Here is a 20820-nt window from a genome sequence, read left to right as displayed (position 1 = left end):
CACAAGTGAGATGTTTTTCTAGATTCTGTCACTAGACGACAGCACTTACTGTGTCACTTCTACTCGTAGCTCTTGGTTGGTTCTAAGCCACGCCTGCTCTCTCCTGATTGGTCAACAAGTCAAGGATCATTATTTCCAAATTCTGCCACCAGGCTGCAGCAGGTACTGGGTGGAGTTTTCAGAAGCGTTTGTCCTCAGATTGATGTCTACGATTGTTGCAGATATGACGCTCATAGTGAGGTTCACGTTATAATGGCAGTAGAGAAAGATGGGAGATCTTCGTTGCCGATTCTTTGCCTAGTCACCGCCTCCCATGGAAAATAGCTGATTGTGGTATACGGTATCTATTGAAGCGAAGGATTTGAATATGGGAGTGTGGAGTGAGATGATACTGTTCACTCAATAAAAAAACGAAATCAAGGCTTGAAAATTGAAACAAATACTTCAAAATTAATTTATTCGTTTATTTATTTCTTTATCACATTGTGTACAAATACTTGAGGAGAGGCCCAACAGGCTCATGCCCAAAACTGTCCCGTTTCCAATTACTATACTGTCCAAATCAAAATGTTGGTTATGTCACTTTCACTTTTAAAAATACAATTTACACTCTTCAATACTCTATTATATATTATATAGAATCTATTGAAATTGATACTATTGCTGACATTAATTTATTGTGATTAGAGAATCCTAATTATCGTGATTGTACTATTATCATGATTTTTCGATACATTGTTGATCAAAAAAGCTCATTGAAGATCGAAGATAAAAAGTTTTCTCCGATAGAAAATGTTTCATCCTCATCTATTATATTATAGATGAAGGTTGTTCGGAATCCACCCTAAAATAAGGGGAACTCACTATCATCTTTATTCATTCCAAATCATCTATTTATTATACTAATGTCACTAAATTGAAAGCATAATCCATTATTCAATTTATTATTCTATAAAGCTCATTTTATCATACTATAACAATAAAACAATCTCTATAGTGAGAATCTCTGAAAATTGTCAGCATTGATTGAACGTCAAGCATTCAATATTCCTTATTAGAAATACTGACAGTCCGTACCCAATCTCACTATAGTTATACAAACTAATAAATACCAATTTTGCTCCAAATATTGTCTGAAATAACAGTTCAATAAAGAACTACTTTCATGACAGTTAAATACTATAATAAAGGCAGTTCTTATACACGTACGGGATAGGAGAATTAAATTATGTTTGACGCCTCATCACATCTGAACTACTCAACTTATTAACTTGAAATTCTGCATAATGATTCTTAATTAACCAAGGATGGTTATATACCTATTTTCAATTTTCCAAGATTCCATTACGTCAAATTTTCAGTTTGTCAAGTATCCAAAACCAAATATTTGCTTTTTACATTAACCACATCTTGGCAATTTCCTTCAACGCTTAAATTTCATAATTACGCATGTGATCAGTTAATTGTGATTGCCAATAGTACAGCAATCTGACAGTGTAAGATATCTTGGTGTATTGTTAGATGAGGCTCACATGGACCCACCATATGTGTAATTTAAAACATATCTTTTGATACTTTTAAGAAAATTCTACTTTCTTAGAAACTTTTACCTCAACCGGTTTTAAGACAATTGTATTTTGCTCTTGTAGATTCTAAGTTGAACTACGGAATAACCTGTTGGGGCTCCACCTATAAAAACACATATAAAGCCGTGTGTGTGAAGCTGTGTGTGAATGTAGCATCAAGAAAAATTTTTTTTTGTTATTGATACTCCTACTTGCGAGCGAATTTGTTTTAATTCAGCAAGTAGTATTTTTTATTTTGACTTTCTATTAGGCCTATTATCTTCGAGATAATCTTAAACAAATTGCAGTATCCATTCATTATTGTTAATTCAAACGTGTCTCATTTTATTTATTGTATGTATTATGCTATACTGTCAAAATAAAAATTATTTGATTTGATTTGATTTATTTAATCAGACCCTCGCGGAGCACGGGTAACCTGCTAGTCTCTCATAAAACTATAATCAATTCCGCATACTACTCACATAATATTATATATAATATATATTTAGTATTTGAATATATTATAATATATTGAGGAATTGAGATAAAGTGTGAATTTAAACAGTAGTTTTGTCGCAAAAAATCCAATTGTTATAAGCTGCAATTCAACACAATATATTCAAAGGAATTTAAATGGAGTGTAAACTCAAACAGCAAGTCTTTAGCTTAAAATCTCAATTGTTATAAGCCGCTTACATAAAACGTTACTGGTTCCCATTAGCATTTAAATGTTGGATTTTCGTATTGAAATTATTTTTTAATCAACCAGAAGCCGGTAAAGGCTGAAGTTTCCCATAATTGTTAATTTGGCCACCGTTTAAAATTGAAGTGCTTTGTGTGGCTGTGGAATTTTTATTGTCTTATTTCATGTTTATTGGAGGCGGAAAATTGATTTTTGAACGCTGAAATTTGTTCCTCGAGAATTAGAGACAGTGTTTTTACTATTTCAATTACTATTCACTATTTCTCTATTACTGAAAGAGCGATCGCCTTTGCTTCTTATTCTGAAGGACAGACGGCATTCTTGGCTTGGCCCTCTAATTAGACATAACGGATCCACGGAAGGTATAATAATTGGACAATGGACAATATCCAGAGTAAATTACCAAAGATCAAGGGACCCAGAGCTACATCCAACTGAAAAGTACAGCTCTGGACAGAAAACGATGGGAACCTGCCTTCTAATCGAATGACTAATTCGTAATTCGTAATGACTCCGTAATTCAAAGATATATTTTAAAAGCTGCACTTGGAAGACCAAGACGATATCCCAGCCATAGCCTTTTTGCAGAGTTCCCAGTTTTAACAGTGAGACAACTTTACGTGAAAAACTTAATTCTAGCCGTTCATAAGTATAAAAATCTCTTTGAAACTAACATTCCGTCGTATAATTTCCGTTCATCATCTCATTACCGCATTCCTAGAACAAATTTAACAGTATGCCGCAGGCAGTTCATATACATGAGTAATAGATTGATGAATATTTTGCCAGACCAATAATTAATCTCAGATATATTTAATAAATCAACCATTAAAATATAGAGAGATGGATCAGAAGTAACAATGTTTTTCGCCTCATGTACAGTTAGAATCTTCTTTATTAAAAAAAACTTTTTTCTTTGATATTATTTTCACTAAGTTATATATTTTTTCAATATTATATTACTAGAATTATTATTATTTAACTATTTATTTATTATTACTACCATTCAAATGAAATGTTTAATCATCTTTTATGTTTATGTTAAATTAAATGAAATCTTTGGTACTCGTTGCTAGACACAAACTTAGGTTTTGCTGGCAACGCCAATTAAATTTTGAGTTAAATTTTATTTTTATCTGTATAAGTATGAAGTATTTGTTTTATTCATTATTGTTACTCTATAATTGGCAAATAAATGATTTTGATTTTGATTTTTTTTTACTGAAGTTGAAGAAGAAGATTACTACAGTCGAACCTCTCTATAACGAACCTCCACTTAACGAAATCCTCTACACAACGAATTTTTACCTGGTTCCATGACATTTTAGAGTTTTTACTGCTTATTTACCTCTATTTAACGAATTTCGGACCTCCAAACAACAAAGTTTTCTCTTGACTTCAACATACAAAGTGTAGTGTGTATAGGAAGCACACGGTCATTTTCAAGGAATTCTTTGATTTCAGCAGAAAGGTCAATAGACTAAAAATAATGGCAATTCAGGTAGGAAGAAGATAGGGTGGTAGACAGTCAATAGAGGGTGAAACACATGTCGGAAATTGAATTCCAAGAGCTTGTCATTTTTGTAGACCAGGCAGGTGAACGACTGGACTTTCCCATTCTTGCTTTTGTCACACATTCACAATTCTTTGAACTGATTATGATGATGATGACTGTGACGAACCTGAGGAGAAGAATCGTCAGATCAAGAAGTTCTAGAGGCTTTCAAAATTAACAGGCAAGGATTGAAACTGAAAAATAGTGAACCGGACATGTCCGACTGTTTGAATAGATGTGAGTCGTTTATCGAACATGATGTTTTATTCAAATGCAAAATTCAACCGATATTACTCACTTTTTCAAATATAAAACCAAAAAAAATAAATAAATAGTATTTATAGTGAAGTTATTGACAACATTTTTGTATTTTGCGTTCCATCTAATAGTAGTGTAAAAAGTTGAAAAATATTGCTTCAGAGTATGCTGTACTTTGATTAAGCTCTACTAATAGTACAAATCAAGCTTTCTCGAAATAAATTGGTGAGTTTACTTATTACATTCTAAAAATATAAAAAAACATGTTATTTCAACAGCATGAATTTTTAAATTTTTATATTAATATGGCCTAATAGGTACCCTACCTACGCTCGCGATGATATGTTTTATGTACCATATTCATTTATTTACCGCCGTGATACGATATTATAAGATCCATAGGATCGTGGCAGTTTTCTTGACAGAACCTCTCAATAACGAATACCTCTCGGCAGCGAATTTTTTCTCGGGATAATCGACTTCGTTACACAGAGGTTCGACTGTATTTAGTTGATGAAAAACACTCAGAAATTGTCAAAAAACCACAGATTTATTGATACTTAGAAAGACTGGTTTCGGTTATTACACCATTGTCAATCTCTGATAAACTAAAATTACTATTCAGTATTCCAAATCTATTTAATATCTTCCAAAATTCGTGACTAGAGGACTAAACTATACGGACTGTCTAGTTACAATTTATTTCCATTAATATTTAAGATACTATCTTAAATACTATTGATTTTCATTAATATTTAAGATACTATCTCAAATTACTTGCTGTCTTTATTATTGTGCTGAATTATCTTCAATGTTGTTACTCGGAAAAGGATAGGGAGTTTATATAAATGATCATTCATTATTTCATGTATAATAAATAACTTAATGATTAATTAATTTTTGAAATATCCAATGGAAAACAAATTATTATCACCCATTTATCTTGCAAAACTACTAGATTCCAGCTCCTCCTCCTCCTCCTTCTTCTTCTTCTTCTTCTTCTTCTTCTTCTCCGTTTTTTTTTTCATTATCATCTTGGGAAACCACTATAGTGTGGTCCACGTTATCTATATAAATATTATTGTCACATTGGATATCACAAAAATAATTTTTACAGTTACAATATTATACAGTTATAATATTTATACAGCAGTTCATAAGCTGCAATTTCTAATAAATCTTTGATACTCTAAAAATTTTTCTGATTTCATTCGAGTAATTACAACTCAAAAATTTGATCAAGTAAACCACAGGATGCGTTCTCTAGCAATTTGTTCTATTCATCTATTTATCTACAAATGCAACTTTCTTCAAGTATTTCAAGCAGTCCGTGCAAATTTACTTCAGACTTGGAGGAATATGCAGCGCAGAGAAATTGAGGGAGATCAGCTAATTACAGTGATTAATAGAGTAATAGGTGGAAGCGCAGTTGCCAATTTGTCAGTCGTCTGACCGCTTCCAGACAGGAGACTTCGCATGTGTAGCATGAGCACATGAACAGTCACTAGATGGAGCTTGACAAACATATGATCCCATCATTTTTTTTTTGCCAACTCCTGTCTAATCTGATAGAATCTTCTATATATATATATAAAAGCGAAATGGCACTCACTCACTGACTGACTGACTGTGAAGTTGGAGAACGCTGGCCGCTTCAAAGCGGCAACATCGCGCCTCTGTATCCCTGCCGCTGTATTCTTTCTCTGCTGCGCATGTCTATCCCAAGTTGGAAATAGATTTGCACGGACTATAGGTAAAGTAAATCCGTATGGCTTTTGTTGGTGGGGAGTCCCTTGCGGGAAGGTCCCACCTCCTGAATATATAATTTAAGCCGTCAATGGGCCTTACGACTGACGGACTATAGGTGATGATGAGGGAATGAATACTAGTACAAACTTTTCTATTTATGATGGATGAATCAATGGAGAAAGTGAATGAATGATCGATCAAATTGAGAACCCATGAAGAGTGCAGATGATGAAAAAAGACGAGTCAAGCAATCTTGTAAAACTAAGAAATTTCATTAAATTCGTGATTATTTGTCTCATGATCAATCATCCCAGGACACATAACAGTAGATATTCTGATATTTCATACAACAACACTGTCTCACAATAATATGTACCAACTTGGGAACCCCATGTTTACAAATCACTCATACACTCATTTCGTGGTTAAGTTGTGGAGTGGACATTATTGTCCAAACTTCGCCACTTCATCAGTCATTCTATTTTATTACTCTAGATGTTTTGTGGTTTTCCAAAATGATAGTAGTCTTTGAGAAGTCTGGATTTTCTGCATAAAATCCACACGTGCAAAACTGTGGACCCTGAGATCAAGTTTGAGTCTCGACTACGTCATGAGAAAACCACTTCGTTACAAATTTGCGTCACTCATTCTGAACCTGCTCAGACTGATTCAAGTTCATCCAACTCATTTTCACTTCCCTTCCTTTTCCTCAGTTTTTCGTCTCATTTCAATTCTCCTTCCTTCTCTTCTGTAATTCCTCTCATTTCAGTTCTCCTTCATTCTGCTCTTTAATTCCTCTTATTTTCACTTTCGTTTTCTCTCCTCTGAAATTCGTCTCATTTCAATTATCCTTTCTTCTCTTCTTTAATTCCTCTCATTTCAATTATCCTTCCTTCTCTTCTGTAATTCCTCTCATTTCTATTCCCCTTCCTACCCCCTCCGTAATTACTTCCATTCAATCTCCTTCCTCCTCTTATACCCCTCTTATTTATTTGTTTTCTTTCTCTCTGTGATCCCTCTTTTTCCTCATTCGCTTGTTTCGAAAATTGTATTTTAAGATTCACTACCTCTTCCTTCCATGTTTGTAGATTCTACTTCAGTCAAATTGATTGTTGTTTCTTGCATGTTCCATCAGATTCTAGCATGTTCCATTACACTCATATCAAGGTTACTATCCCATATCTCACAGAAAATTCATAATTGGTTATGCTTGAATGAGTTGCAAAAGTTACTGACTTCAAAAATGGTATTTCAAGATTCGCTGTACACTCATGATATTTCTTTTCCGTCCATGTTTGTAGATTGCAGTAGAATTCAAATTTTCTATTGTTCCTTGCAAGTTCCATTATATTCTAGCATGTTTCTCCTACTCTGCCTTCTCCTCCTCCTCCTTCTCCTCCTCCTCCTCCTCTTTCTCCTCATCCAAGACCTCCTTCACCACCGTTTAAATTTTGAGTCAAAAGAGATTCCTTTCCTAAAAATCCAGTTCCTGACCTTCGTAAGTCCACTGACTGGTTGGTTGTATCAAGTTGACTCTTTCCGAATCAAGGGTCGTCGATAACAAGTAGTGTGTTAAGATTCACGTTGACTTGTCAGCATTGTGAACCATCAGATTGAATAGGAAGCAACAATGTTATTCATCGCTGTAATGCCAACAGGATGATTTGAATCTCTCTGTAGGAGAGGTCCTACATCATTTGCCGTTCTAGGCAGAAAAAGATTCCGGTTCTAAAGCTTGTTACGTCCTCGCTGGAAACTAAATTACTTGACGTGTGACGTCAGAGAATTAAACTCACTTAAATAAACTTGAACTTCTAGACCATGATTCTAAATTATCAATACATGCTTTAAATGCATGTTTGATTGAAAGTAGTCATGTAACTTATATGATAATTTAATATTTCACTATTTCTAGAATCTAAACATCTTTAACTAAAAATTTTAATTGAAAATGAAAAGGTTTATTCTGGATTGGTTCAAGTCCCATCAAATTTTTAATTCTACTAACCAAGAATCAATCTTTGCTAGTATAAATAACCATACATACACAGACATCAACAGCAATTAAATTTTCCTTGTAGTGTAAGGACCTTAAGTTCCAAATTTCAAGTCATTCCGTTAATTGGGAGATGAGATATCGTGTACACAGGCTTACATACACTCATATTTATACTCAAACACCCACACACACACACACCACAACACACACACACCACCACAACACACACACACACACACACCCACCAACACACCACACACACACACACACACACACCACACACATACACACACATGCAGACCAATACCCAAAAACCACTTTTTTGGACTCAGGGTACCTTGAAACGTATAGAAATTTAGAAATTTGGGTACCTTAATTTTTTTTGGAAAGCAATACTTCCCTTACCTATGTTATAGGGCAAGGAAAGTAAAAACGAGTTAAAATATATATTGAACCATACTATTATACTAGAAGCTATCCAAATACTCACAAATCCTAATGCATCTATTAATATTCATAGTTTCCTAATCCACGAATGAGCCTGCTATTATTACAAAATAAGAAATCATGTACTGTGTTATTGTTACATAATAATTTCTATACAAAAGTACTTCTGAAATCAAAGGTAAAGAAATGGTGAATCAAAGGTGAGAGTGTTCTATGTTTGCAATCAACATTCTGAAGTCCACTTGAATCACAAAAGACTGGCGATTCGATATGCGGTTCTATTTGCTTACTTTTTCTTCCAAGTTTATTTTCTCTTTCTCTTTCGAGTACATTCACTCTCTTCCTCGCTAGATTTCTTTCTTTCGCAGTTGTCCACTTGAGTGTAATAATGCACTATTGCAAAACGTATTGGGAAATCGTAGGGGGTAAAGAATAAAGTAGAATAAGAAAACGGGTGAAGATGAAATGAAGAAAGAAGTGATGAAGAAGAAGAAGAAGAAGAAAAAAAGAAGAAGAAAGAGAAGAAGAAGAAGAAGAAGAAGAAGAAGAAGAAGAAGAAATAGTGAGATAAGAGCTTTCAGGCTATCAGGTTAAGATTAGATGCGTTCAATAAGGTACATCACTAAGAGCTAAATCACGATCTTTTTCCCCAACTAAATTATACGTTTCGGCACATTGAATTAACCAAACAGATGGTGGAAGAGAAAGGAAAGGTTAGGAAACATAGAAGGAGGAGAAAAGAAGAAGAAGAAGAAGAAGAAGAGGTGGAGTAGAATGAGAAGATATCATTCCCACATATTACCTATCATAATCGAATTCCGTGTTGATTAGAACATGTTTGATATGCTACAAATTTGATTTGATACGATAGGAGAATATTCTTGTTCTATATATTTTTGGACTTTTCTAGATTCCAAAGTTGAAAAGTGGAAAGTTGATAGAGCAAGAGGCGAGACATATTCTCACTAAGAAATTAGGTGATTGATGAAACAAGAGGCAAGACATATTTTTATCAAAAATTATATGATTGATGAAACAAGATGCAGAACACATTCTCCCCGAAAATTGAGTGATTTATAAAACAAAAAATCCGGTGTGGCGCACTCACACAACTTTCCTTGCCGTTATGAAAATTGATCACCTGACGCTAGTGTAAACGCGCATCTCAAGTCAAAGATCTGATCCAGCTGGTGACAGGTCGATAACGCTGGATACACACGATATCTGCTATCTCTTCATAGTGAATGATTCAATAGAATCAACAGTTGCCAACAGTTTGCAATTGAATAATTACATTTTCTCAAATTTCAAGCTTATTTTCAAATTTAGATGAAAATGTCACTGGACATTAATTTAAGAGATGTCCATGCTCAATCGTTCCACTAGAATTTTTCTGTTTAAATTATATCGTGATCTGATAATTGGAAATCTAAAATCAAACTTTGCATAGATGAGGCGGAGCTCCTGAATGTTTACAGATATGGGACTGTGGCAGTTGATAGAGCTTATCAATGACATTTAGGTTTAATAAATTTGTTTAAAAATCGTTGGAGTCATTTTCGAGAAAATCGCGGAAACCCTGTTTTTGACAACATTTTGCAATTTCAGCCGCCTTCTTGAATAGCATTTGATCGAAATTGTTCGTGTCGGATCCTTATAGTGTAAGGACCTTAAGTTCCAAATTTCAAGTCATTCCGTTAATTGGAGATGAGATATCGTGTACACAGACGCACATACACTCATACACACACACACAACACACACACAACACACACACACACACCACACACATACAGACCCATAACCAAAATCCACTTTTTGGACTCAGGGGACTTGAAACGTATTGAATTTTGAAATTGGGGTATCTTAATTTTTTTGGAATTTTTTTTCCTTACCTATGGTAATAGGGCACGGAAAGTAAAACAACACGAATGGTACGAGGATACATGAGGATACAGGATAGATGATACAGACACAGGTATACAGAATAGATGATACAGAGGAAGTATATTTTACTTGGAGAAAATAATATTGTATAGTGAGGATATAGCTATCGTATGCAATTTTTATAATATTTGGTCAATTTGGAACTAAATTAGGAAGTTGGAGAAGTTTTGGGCAATAGCCTGTTTTTTTCTTGTCCGATCATTGTATTGTTTGTGCTAACCTGATAAATAAATAAATCAATAAATATTTTCTCTATGGTTTGTAGAACAGATGGAGAAGTGTAACGATGAAGAAATATAGAAGAGGAAAAACAGAGAAAAAACACAGATAACACAAAAAAGTCAGGTGCAATAGAAAACTATTGAAACATAGTTTGTTGCACTTGACAATATTCAATCTAGAAATTCCATCACAACAATAAATAATTCACACGAGCTTGACCTTGAAAAGCGAAATGTCTTGTTTTTATCAGCATAAAACCTCAAGAAAACATTAGAAAAAGATGGAAAACATAACCTATGATGAACATAAAACGTCTTCATGTTGAAGAGGTGGTATATCATTGCACTCAATCTTCCAAACTTGTGTAAAATCGAAGAAAAACTTGATAGTTTGTTGTAAAATCGTTGAAAAACTCGATCAACTTTAAGTTTGTTGTTGTAAGTCGATTGTATAACTTTACCCGTCCAGGATATTACTGTTTCTCAACATGAACAGTTTTTCTGGTTGATTCAACTACTGCAAGTATTTTTATAACAATGGCTAGTTGAAGTGATTTCTTTAAACACATTTGCTAGGAATCTGGAGCTATAAGTACTGAGGTTTCAACCGAAATGTTGTGCCAATTAGCGAGTTTTTGGTTTGGTTTTTATTGTTCATCAAGGTCATGTTTTTAGGGCCTGTTGACACATTACAGTGTCACAAATCTGTATTGGAGAGTTTGATCGATTTCATTAGGGTCACTTCATATTGTCACAAATTCGTACTACAGAGTTAAATTTTTACTCTCCTTTACCATAGGTAAGGAAAGTATTGCTTTCGGAAAAAAATAAGGTACCCAATTTCTAAATTTCTATACGTTCAAGGTCCCCTGAGTCCAAATAAGTGGTTTTTGGTATTGGTCTGTATTTGAGTGTGGTGTGGGTGTGTGTGTGTGTGGTGTGTGTTGTGTGTGTGGTGTGTGTGTGGTGGTGTGTGTGTATGTGTATGAGTGTATGTGCGTCTATGTACACGATATATCATTCCCAATTAACGGAATGACTTGAAATTTGGAACGTAGGGTCCTTACAATATAAGGATCCGACACGAACAATTTCGATCAAATGCGATTCAAGATGGCGGCTAAAATGGCAAAAATGTTGTCAAAAAACAGGGATTTTCGCGATTTTCTCAAAACGGCTCCATGATTTTGATTAAAGTTATACCTGAAATAGTCATCGATAAGCTCTATCAACTGCCACAAGTCCCATATCTGTAAAAATTTCAGGAGCTCCGCCCCATCTATGCAAAGTTTGATTTTAGATTCTCAATTATCAGGCTTCAGATACAATTTAAACGGAGAATTTCGGGTGGAAAAGATTAAGCATGAGAATCTCTACAATTAATGTTGAGTAACATTTTCACCTAAAATTGAAAATTAGCTCGAAATTCGAGAAAATGTGATTATCCAATTGCAAACTGTTGATTCTATTAAATGATTTACTATGAAGAGATAGCAGACCTCGTGTGTCTCCAGCGTTATTGCCCTGTCACCAGCTGGCTCAAATCTTTCAATAGTAGGCTTGAGATGCGCGGGAACACTAGCGTCATGGGATCAATTTTCATAACGGCAAGGAAAGTTGTGTGAGTGCGCCACACCAGATTTTGGTTTTTCGGGCTTGACGGCCTATTTATTTCGTTACTAATTCGTAATACAGAGTTGAATTCATATTTTCATCGCCTGTTTATATTGTAACTAATCTGTACTACAGAGTTGAATTAATTATTTTAGGGCTTTTCCATATTGTCACTAATCCGTACTAGCGTTGAATCCATAATTTAGAGTTTGATCATATTGTCACTTATCCTTATTATAGAGTTAATTCTTGTTCTTAGGCCTTTTCATATCACTAATTCCTACTAAAGAGTTCAATTCATAATTCAGGGCTCGTTTACATTGTCACAATTCCGTACTACAAAGTGTTGTATTCTATAAACTTTGTTGTAGTCAATGACGACTTATTACTAGTAGTTCTGTGAACAGTAGACCTCGCGTAGTTATAAACCGCAGCCTCCTCTTATACTGTCCATCAGAGTAAATCCTGTATGTATGTCGTGTCGGCGAGATATCGGTGTGAAAACGGCTAATGGCTGTTGGGGTTGGTGTATAAAAAATGCTAACATCAAAAGCTAATCTCCTTCAAAACATACTGGCAACAGGTCAGCCCGAGTTCAAAGCAGAGAAAGGTCGAGAGATAATACTATGTTATTCTAGTTAGGCCTATCAATTACATGCGTTCTTGCAATCAATCAATCGTTTATTTAATAGTGCATAAAAAATGCATTCAAAGAAGCATGCAATTAATAGTCTACACAGCAGCTGATTTTTCACCGAGTTACATTGAGATATTCAATTGCATGCGTCATGGCATCCATTTTTTTATCCACTCGACAGCTGATTTATAATGAATAATTCTATAGTCTGATTTCTACTCTAATATTGGCATATGAAGGAGGCTCCTTCTTCCTTTCATATATTATCCTTGAAATGCGAAATTTCCAAAAACCTTGTATATACGTCGACGCGCAATTTAAAAAGGAACATACCTGTAAAATTAAATGAAAATCTATTACCGCGTTTCGCCGTAAATGCGCAACATAATATATCAACCTAAACATTTAAACATAAAATAAAGAGAAATGTCAAACCGTCGACTTGAATCTTAGACCTCACTTCGCTCGGTCAATTATAGTGAGGTCCACGTTATAATGCCAAACCGTCGACTTGAATCTTAGACCTCACTTCGCTCGGTCAATTATAGTGAGGTCCACGTTATAATGGCATTGGAGAAAGATAGGAGAACAGCGTTGCCGAAATCTGCCCAAATGTGTAAGTAGCGTCGGTCGACCTGTTGTATCCGGAAAGTAAATAAAGGAAGGAACATTTGAATGTATTTGTGTTTTTATTAAAAAATGTATTGGAAGAATAAATTCTATGCTCTCTCGTTATATCTTCTCTTGAGTATAGTTATATTGTACATGATAAAAAATAATGACTGAAAAGCTCTTCAGATTCAGTTTAAACGTACACTATGCAAACAGCTCTTAGTCGACAAAAATAAATTTCAAATTCAAATTCAAATTCAAATTCAAATTCAAACTCAAATTCAAATTTTATTCAATCCAATTCACAATATTTACAAATCATGAGAAAAAAAATAATACAGCTTAACAATATTAGAGTAATAAGTTAATAATTTATAAGTACATAAAGTCGATTATTAAACAATAACATCAGACAAGAATTCGAACATGCTAAACCAGGTTGTGAATTAAAATAGAATAGATAATTCTGCAGAATCTTTCCACAAAAAAATCAATCAACGCTTTGAAACACAGTCTACCAAGCCGCCGTATCATAATCATCAAACAATAATTATTTATCAACTGATCATCAAATTATGTACTCGATGTAGTTTAGTTGTTCGAGAACTAGTTTGGAGTTGTTTAATTATTTCAGTTTTTTTTTTTTCAAAGTCCTAGAGCGACTAGAAACCAAATCTCAAACGGGCACAAGGTCATGACATTGGAATTCTTCGTTTAGTGGCATGTAACATAGTAGTTCACTTCGTTTTTAGTATATCTTCTTTTCAATCAAATTTTTTATTCAAATCTATTCACCAACAGTGTTACAAGAAAATAATTTTTTGTTGAATAATTGGCGACGCTAAAAAAGGAAATTTTGTGCTCTAGCCAGAAGTTCAAACATTCCTTTCTATAGTTAACATGATTTTAGAATTAATTGGAAAGTTTATTAGAATCGATTAGAAACTTCTTCTAAATTTGCATCTTCACTGTAAGTCCAGTTTCACACACATCGTTTTTTCTGTCCTTATAGATTCTATTAGATTGAACATAACTTGACAAACATAAGACGTGATCAGATGTTTGTCATGTACCATTCAATCTAATAGAATTTATAATGACGGCAAAAAATCTATGTTTGTCCAGCTGGCGTTGTGATTGAATAATATGGACACAAAACTGTGCTATGAGGCGATTCAGTTGAAATAATTTTCGAGTTTTTTCAATAAAATTATTTTTTCGTGCGGAATTTAAATTAGTTATCTATTGATACCGATAGATAACTCCGTTCCTAATCAACCGATTGACTTGAAATTTGAAACTTAAAGTCCTTATACCATGAGGACCCGACAATAAGAAATTCAATTCAAGATGGCTCGAAATTCGAAAAAATGTGATTATCCAATTATTGCAAACTGTTGATTCTATTAAACGATTCACTATGAAGAGATAGCAGACCTCATGTGTGTCTCCAGCATTATTGCCGTCACCAGCTGGCTCAAATCTTTGAATAGTAGACTTGAGATGCGCTGGAACACTAGCGTCAGGTGATCAATTTTCATAACGGCAAGGAAAGTTGTGTGAGTGCGCCACATCAGATTTTTAATCTATTATTTTTTAATCTTCAATCTATATATATTAAAAGCGAAATGGCACTCACTCACTGACTGACGGACTGACTCACTCACTCACTCACTCGCATAACTAGAAATCTACCGGACCAAAAACGTTCAAATTTGGTAGGTATGGTTCAGTGGCCCTTTAGAGGCGCACTAAGAAATCTTTTGGCAATATATTAACTCTAAGGGTGTTTTAAGGGTTGAAGTTCGTCTTTTAGCATGTATATTCTTCTTCTTCCAATCTCTTAATTATAATTGAATTTCCATATCATATGTTACTATAGAACTATAATCTAGATAGAGTACCTCTTCGAAACAGTTGTTACTGGCAACTAATTAATAATTTTGTCAGGTTGGCATTAAGTTGAGTTGTCTTTGTTAGGTTGGCACCATGTTGAAGATTTAAATGCATTTATCGCGGAAAAATTGATTGGGCACTGCTACTTCAATCCTGGGAATATTTATACACCGTAGGCCGTCACCGCCATTCGCCGTCCGTTTAGCCAGACGTTTAGTCTGGACCCCCGACTGGATTGTCCTAACATATGATAATAATGCTCAAATGAAAATGCAGGCGAGCGAAGCGAGCCTTCTGATCTCTCTTGGACGATCCAGTCGGGGGTCCTGGCTAGACGGATATGGCGAGCGAAGCGAGCCTGACGGCTAGTTTCAATATAAGGGTACTGTATTCTATTTCATGAATAAATAATTCTCATTCATAATCACCTGTGAACAACAGCTCTTATTCGGCAACGTTTAACCCATAAGTTCCAATTTCCATCGGACTATTTTCATGCGGTTGACTATAGATATTGGTTAGCCAGATCACTGTAGTTCTTTTATCACAACAACATGTGTGTTCCAATTTAAATTCATATTCATTTATTTATTTCAATACAATCTCAATAATAGTCTACAATTCACAGTTTCAGTTAAATACCTTCTTAACCCTTACTGCCAACTCAACCTGAATCACCTAAGGGTCCAGTTCCGATTTACGTCATTGCAACACTGTCTCTAATACTATTACTCTCCAAGGAAACTCAAATTACTACGGTTAGATCCACACAAAATTGTCAGCGTTGATTGTATCGGAAGCATTGAAGTCATTCATAAGAATTTGTAACAGTTTGAATTGAATCTCTCTAGTATCCGATAGTAATTAATTATTCAATGAATTGCGTACGTCGATAAAGGATCAATGAGTTACCCAGTTGAGTTAGTTTTTTATAGGGTTGGAACTTGTTTTATGCCATCAACTTAACTAATATTAAACGGAGCAGATTGTAAGCTTAGACTTGAATCTGTAAACAAGTTGAGCCACTTGTTTTAAATGCAGTTATATTGTAGAGTTGTATTGATTGATATTGTAATCAAAGACTTTAAAGAGATATAGACCCACAATGCCTATGCCTTCCAATGATAGCTCGTACTTGAAATTGGAGGCCGCCATGGGGTATTTCAGCACGAGATATTACGAGATATTATATCTATATTTTTATATTATAGATTAAAAAGGCATGGTATGTAATAATCTCATAGGTTGCCCCCTCAATGGCCGATTTCAATTCCAAGTACGACACTAGCGCTGCATGTGAGTCTATGCATCTTTAAGGTCTGTGATTGTAATAGTTAGGCTTTGGGTCATATGATCCATCTATGTTTAACCATGAAGAAACTAAAGATTCTATGTTAAACTTTAGCTGATACAGCTTTATTAATGTAATATTAATTGTTCATTCTCGTTCAAAATAATCAATTATATTTTATTGAGCAGGGGATCATATTTCTCAATAATTTCATAATGAATTTTCATAATTAGGATGGAATATTTTGTTAATTAATTATTAATTCTACATTGTTAAAAGCCGATCTAGCAACAGAGCAGAGCAAGAAAGAGATAGCGATATCCGCTTTGTTGAATGATAGACAAGGATAGCAATACCATTGCTAATCAAACACTGCCATTATAACGTGGACTTCACTAAAGTGAAGAAGCTATAGGCCTCTGAAAATTTCTACAGATAGTGCGAGCATCTACAAGGCTTATTTCAACATGGAATGTTATTCGAAAACATAATACAGTAAATCATGAATTTCTTCAATTCTCTAATATGAATAACAAATATTTACGGAAAACTCGATAATATATTAACTCAATATTCTATATATACTGTATAAAAGCGAAATGGTACTCACTCACTCGCAGAACTAAAAATCTACCGGACCAAAAACGTTCAAATTTGGTAGGTATGTTCAGTTGGCCCTTTAGAGGCGCACTAAGAAATCTTTTGGTGATATTTTAACTCTAAGGGTGGTTTTTAAGGCATGTATAGGTTATTAAAGGCAAGGTGGTTATTAAAGTTCGTTCAGCATTTATATTCTCCTTATTCCAATATCTTAACATTTATTGAAATGTCCAACTAGGTTAATATATAACTATAATCTAGAGAGAGTACCTCTTCGAAACAGTTGTTAACTGGTAACTAAATTAAAAATTTTGTCAGGTGGCATTAAGTTGAGTTGACTTGTTAGGTTTTGTTGGACTTTTGTTAGGTTGGCACCAAGTTGAAGATTGAAATGCATTTATCCACGACCTCCTAAATACCAATTTATCCAGTTAGCAAAAATTAGCATTTTCTCAGCTTCTCTGCGTTTCCTCACCTTTTTCAATAATTGATGGAAATATATAGAAAAAATTCAGTACACAGGTTTAGCTGAGGTGGAAGAATTTTGTTCGCCAAAGATACGCCGATAATAAACAGGTGTTTTTCGAGATCAAATTGATATAATACGTTCAAATTCGGTACAGAGGTTCCGCTGAGGTCTACATGCAGGCGAGCGAAGCGAGCCCGCTGATCTCATTTTCGGACGATCCAGTCGGGGGTCCAGGGGGTGGAGCCCCCTGACTAGATGGGTATGGTGAGCGAAGCGAGCCTGACGGCTAGTTCATGGATATTCATAGCATTTCAGAATATTATGAATATGATTGCAAGGAATAAACATATAGGAAACATTATTTACGATATTCATGTACATTCCGCGAGCTCGAAAACAAGTGGTAGAAGTTCTTGAAAAACAAGGGGCAAGTTCTAGCCCCCATCTCAAAGTGCGTGGATCTCTGCTGTCAGATTCACTAACATCTGTCAGCAATGTTTCAATGAAAACCATATAGATCTATCCATGAGGAACGCTGACAGCGGCAATGAATCTAATCCCAACCATGTGCATCATTGAGAACAGGTTGGAAGAAACTACGTCACAGGATGACGTCAGAGCTTCAGAAAACTCGTTTTTGTGCTTGATTCAAGCCGCTGTCATTAGCAGTGATAGGCCTACATCGAGCCAGCATAATTTGCAGCGAATCTGTCTCAAACCGCGCAAATTTACGTGCGCTGAAAAAGAGACTAAATTGCTACAATTTGAAGGAACTAGTCGTGGAAATGAGAGGGGTGATTGAAAATTGTGGTGTGATTCATCTTAAAATGTCATCGTTTCTTGTGGATGATATTTATGCTTTCCATGCAATCGATACTGACACAGTTCTAAGTGAATCTTTTGGGATTTTGCGTACAGTATCAATCTTGTTCCAAATTTCACTATTAATTAATTTATTTATTAATTTATCACATTGTGTACACATACTTAACATGAGGAAAGGCACACACAACAGGCTCATGCCCAAACTGTCCCATTTCCAATTTATACTATATACTGTCCAAATCAAATGTTGGTTATGCTCACTCACTTTTAAAAATACAATTTACGCTCTTCAATACTCAGATAAACGAGCAAATTTTGAATCAAATAGATACAATTAGAGTCTAGAATCGAAAAATTTAAAACGGTAACTTAAAAATTATTATTCAAAAAGTCTAAATCTTAATAAGGCGATAGTCCTAGTAGTTGTTTGTGGTGAAGCTATGTGACGCTGTAGTAGTCTCTCATATTGTGCGTTATACAAATCTCACCCAACAAAACAGTAATAATATCAGTAGACGACAGTAATCGGCTGGGAAATTGAAACATAAACGACCTATACCATGGATCTTCTTTATATGCTATCTTGTCTATCATAGGGAACTTAGTTTTTAGTAGATTCATTCAAAGTTTGGAAGTTTTGCATCAAATTATGGTGTGTGTATCAAGTTGAGAAGATACTGTATCGAATTGCGTTGGTACTGTATCATATTGTGTTGAACTGTATCATATCATGTTGAGACTGTATATAGTGTTGATACTGAATCATTTATGGTGATACCGGAAAAGATAGCTTAAGAAGATATCCCAAAATTTGTAGAATTCATTCAAAGTTGGGAGTTTTGTATCAAATTATGGTATTGAGTATCATGTTGAGAGGGTACTGTATAATATTATGTTTATACTGTATCATTTATTATGTTGATACTGTATCATATTGTGTTGATAATGTATCATTTATAATGATACCTGAAAAGATAGCATGAGAAGATATCCCATGGTTTGTAGAATGTGTACAAAGTTTGAGAGTTTTGTATCAAATTATGGTGTTGTGTATCAAGTTGAGAGGGTACTGTACCATACTCTGTTGATACGGTATCATATTATGATGATATTGTATCATATTGTGTTGATACTGTATCATTTATGGTGTTAAAAGATAGCATGAGAAGATATCCCATGGTTGGTAGATTCATTCAAGTTTGGAAGTTTTGTATCAAGTTATTGTGTTGTGTATCAAGTTGATAGGATACTGTATCCTATTGTGTTGATACTGTATCATTTATGCTGATACCGAGAAGAAATAGCATAAGAAGATATCCCCTGGTATGTTTTCATCACTTCACGCACTGTGTGTTATCTTTCAAAACTTCCAATTCCAATGATGTGAGTATCTCTTGGAAAGTACATACTTTAATACGACCGTTTACATAACCAAGTGTATCAATACATTTTTTCAGGAGGAAGAACTTCCGTACAATTTTTTGTGAGGAGGGGGAATGACTTAAAGAAGAAGGTAGTCCGGATAAATGTGGTACGGCCTTAGTCAAGGTGGAATTTTTGTTTTTTGTCGAATTTTTTTGCCGTAGAAAACCTCGCTCAAAGCCGTCAACCCTGGACTTGATACCAGTTTCTATGGGTTCTGAACTTGTTCAATCCAATTATTTTTTTTGACAAATGTTATTGACCCATTATAGCCTACTCTGTCGTGAGTTAATTATTGTAGTTTGCTCAAAACTTGGAGAGCATTGTGGTTTTCAGCATAGGTGAAATGTTTTATTTTAATTTTTGAAGCTTTTCAAGCTCCACTTCCCAATATCAATTTATGCTCTACTAGACAAAAAAAAATCTGGTGTGGCGCATTCACACAACTTTCCTTGCCGTTATGAAAATTGAACACCTGACGCTAGTGCTCACGCGCATCTCAAGTCTACTATTCAAATATCTGAGCCAGCTGGTGACAGGTCGATAACGCTGAAGACACACAAGTCTGCTATCTCTTCTTAGTGAATGATTTGATAGAACCAACAGTTGCCAACAGTTTGCAATTGAATAATCACATTTTCTCGAATTTTGAGCCTATTTTCAATTTTAGGTCAAAAAGTTACGAAACATTAATTGTAGAGATTTTGATGCTCCATCTTTTCCACTTGAAATATTTTGTTTAGATTGTAACTGAAGCCTGATAATTGGGGAACTAAAATTAAACTTTGCATAGATGAGGCGGAGCTCCTGGAATTTTCACAGATATGAGACTTATGGCATTTGATAGAGCTTATCAATGACTATTTTAGGGAAAAATTGATCAAAATCGTTGCAGCCGTTTTTGAGAAAATCGCGAAAAACCCTGTTTCTGACAACATTTTCACCATTTTAGCCGCCATCTTGAATGCATTTGATCGAAATTGTTCGTGTCGGATCCTTATATTGTA

Source organism: Nilaparvata lugens, chromosome 13, assembly GCF_014356525.2.
Source record: "Nilaparvata lugens isolate BPH chromosome 13, ASM1435652v1, whole genome shotgun sequence".
NCBI classification, from domain to species: domain Eukaryota; kingdom Metazoa; phylum Arthropoda; class Insecta; order Hemiptera; family Delphacidae; genus Nilaparvata; species Nilaparvata lugens.
Note: the sequence above shows the minus strand (reverse complement) of the source record.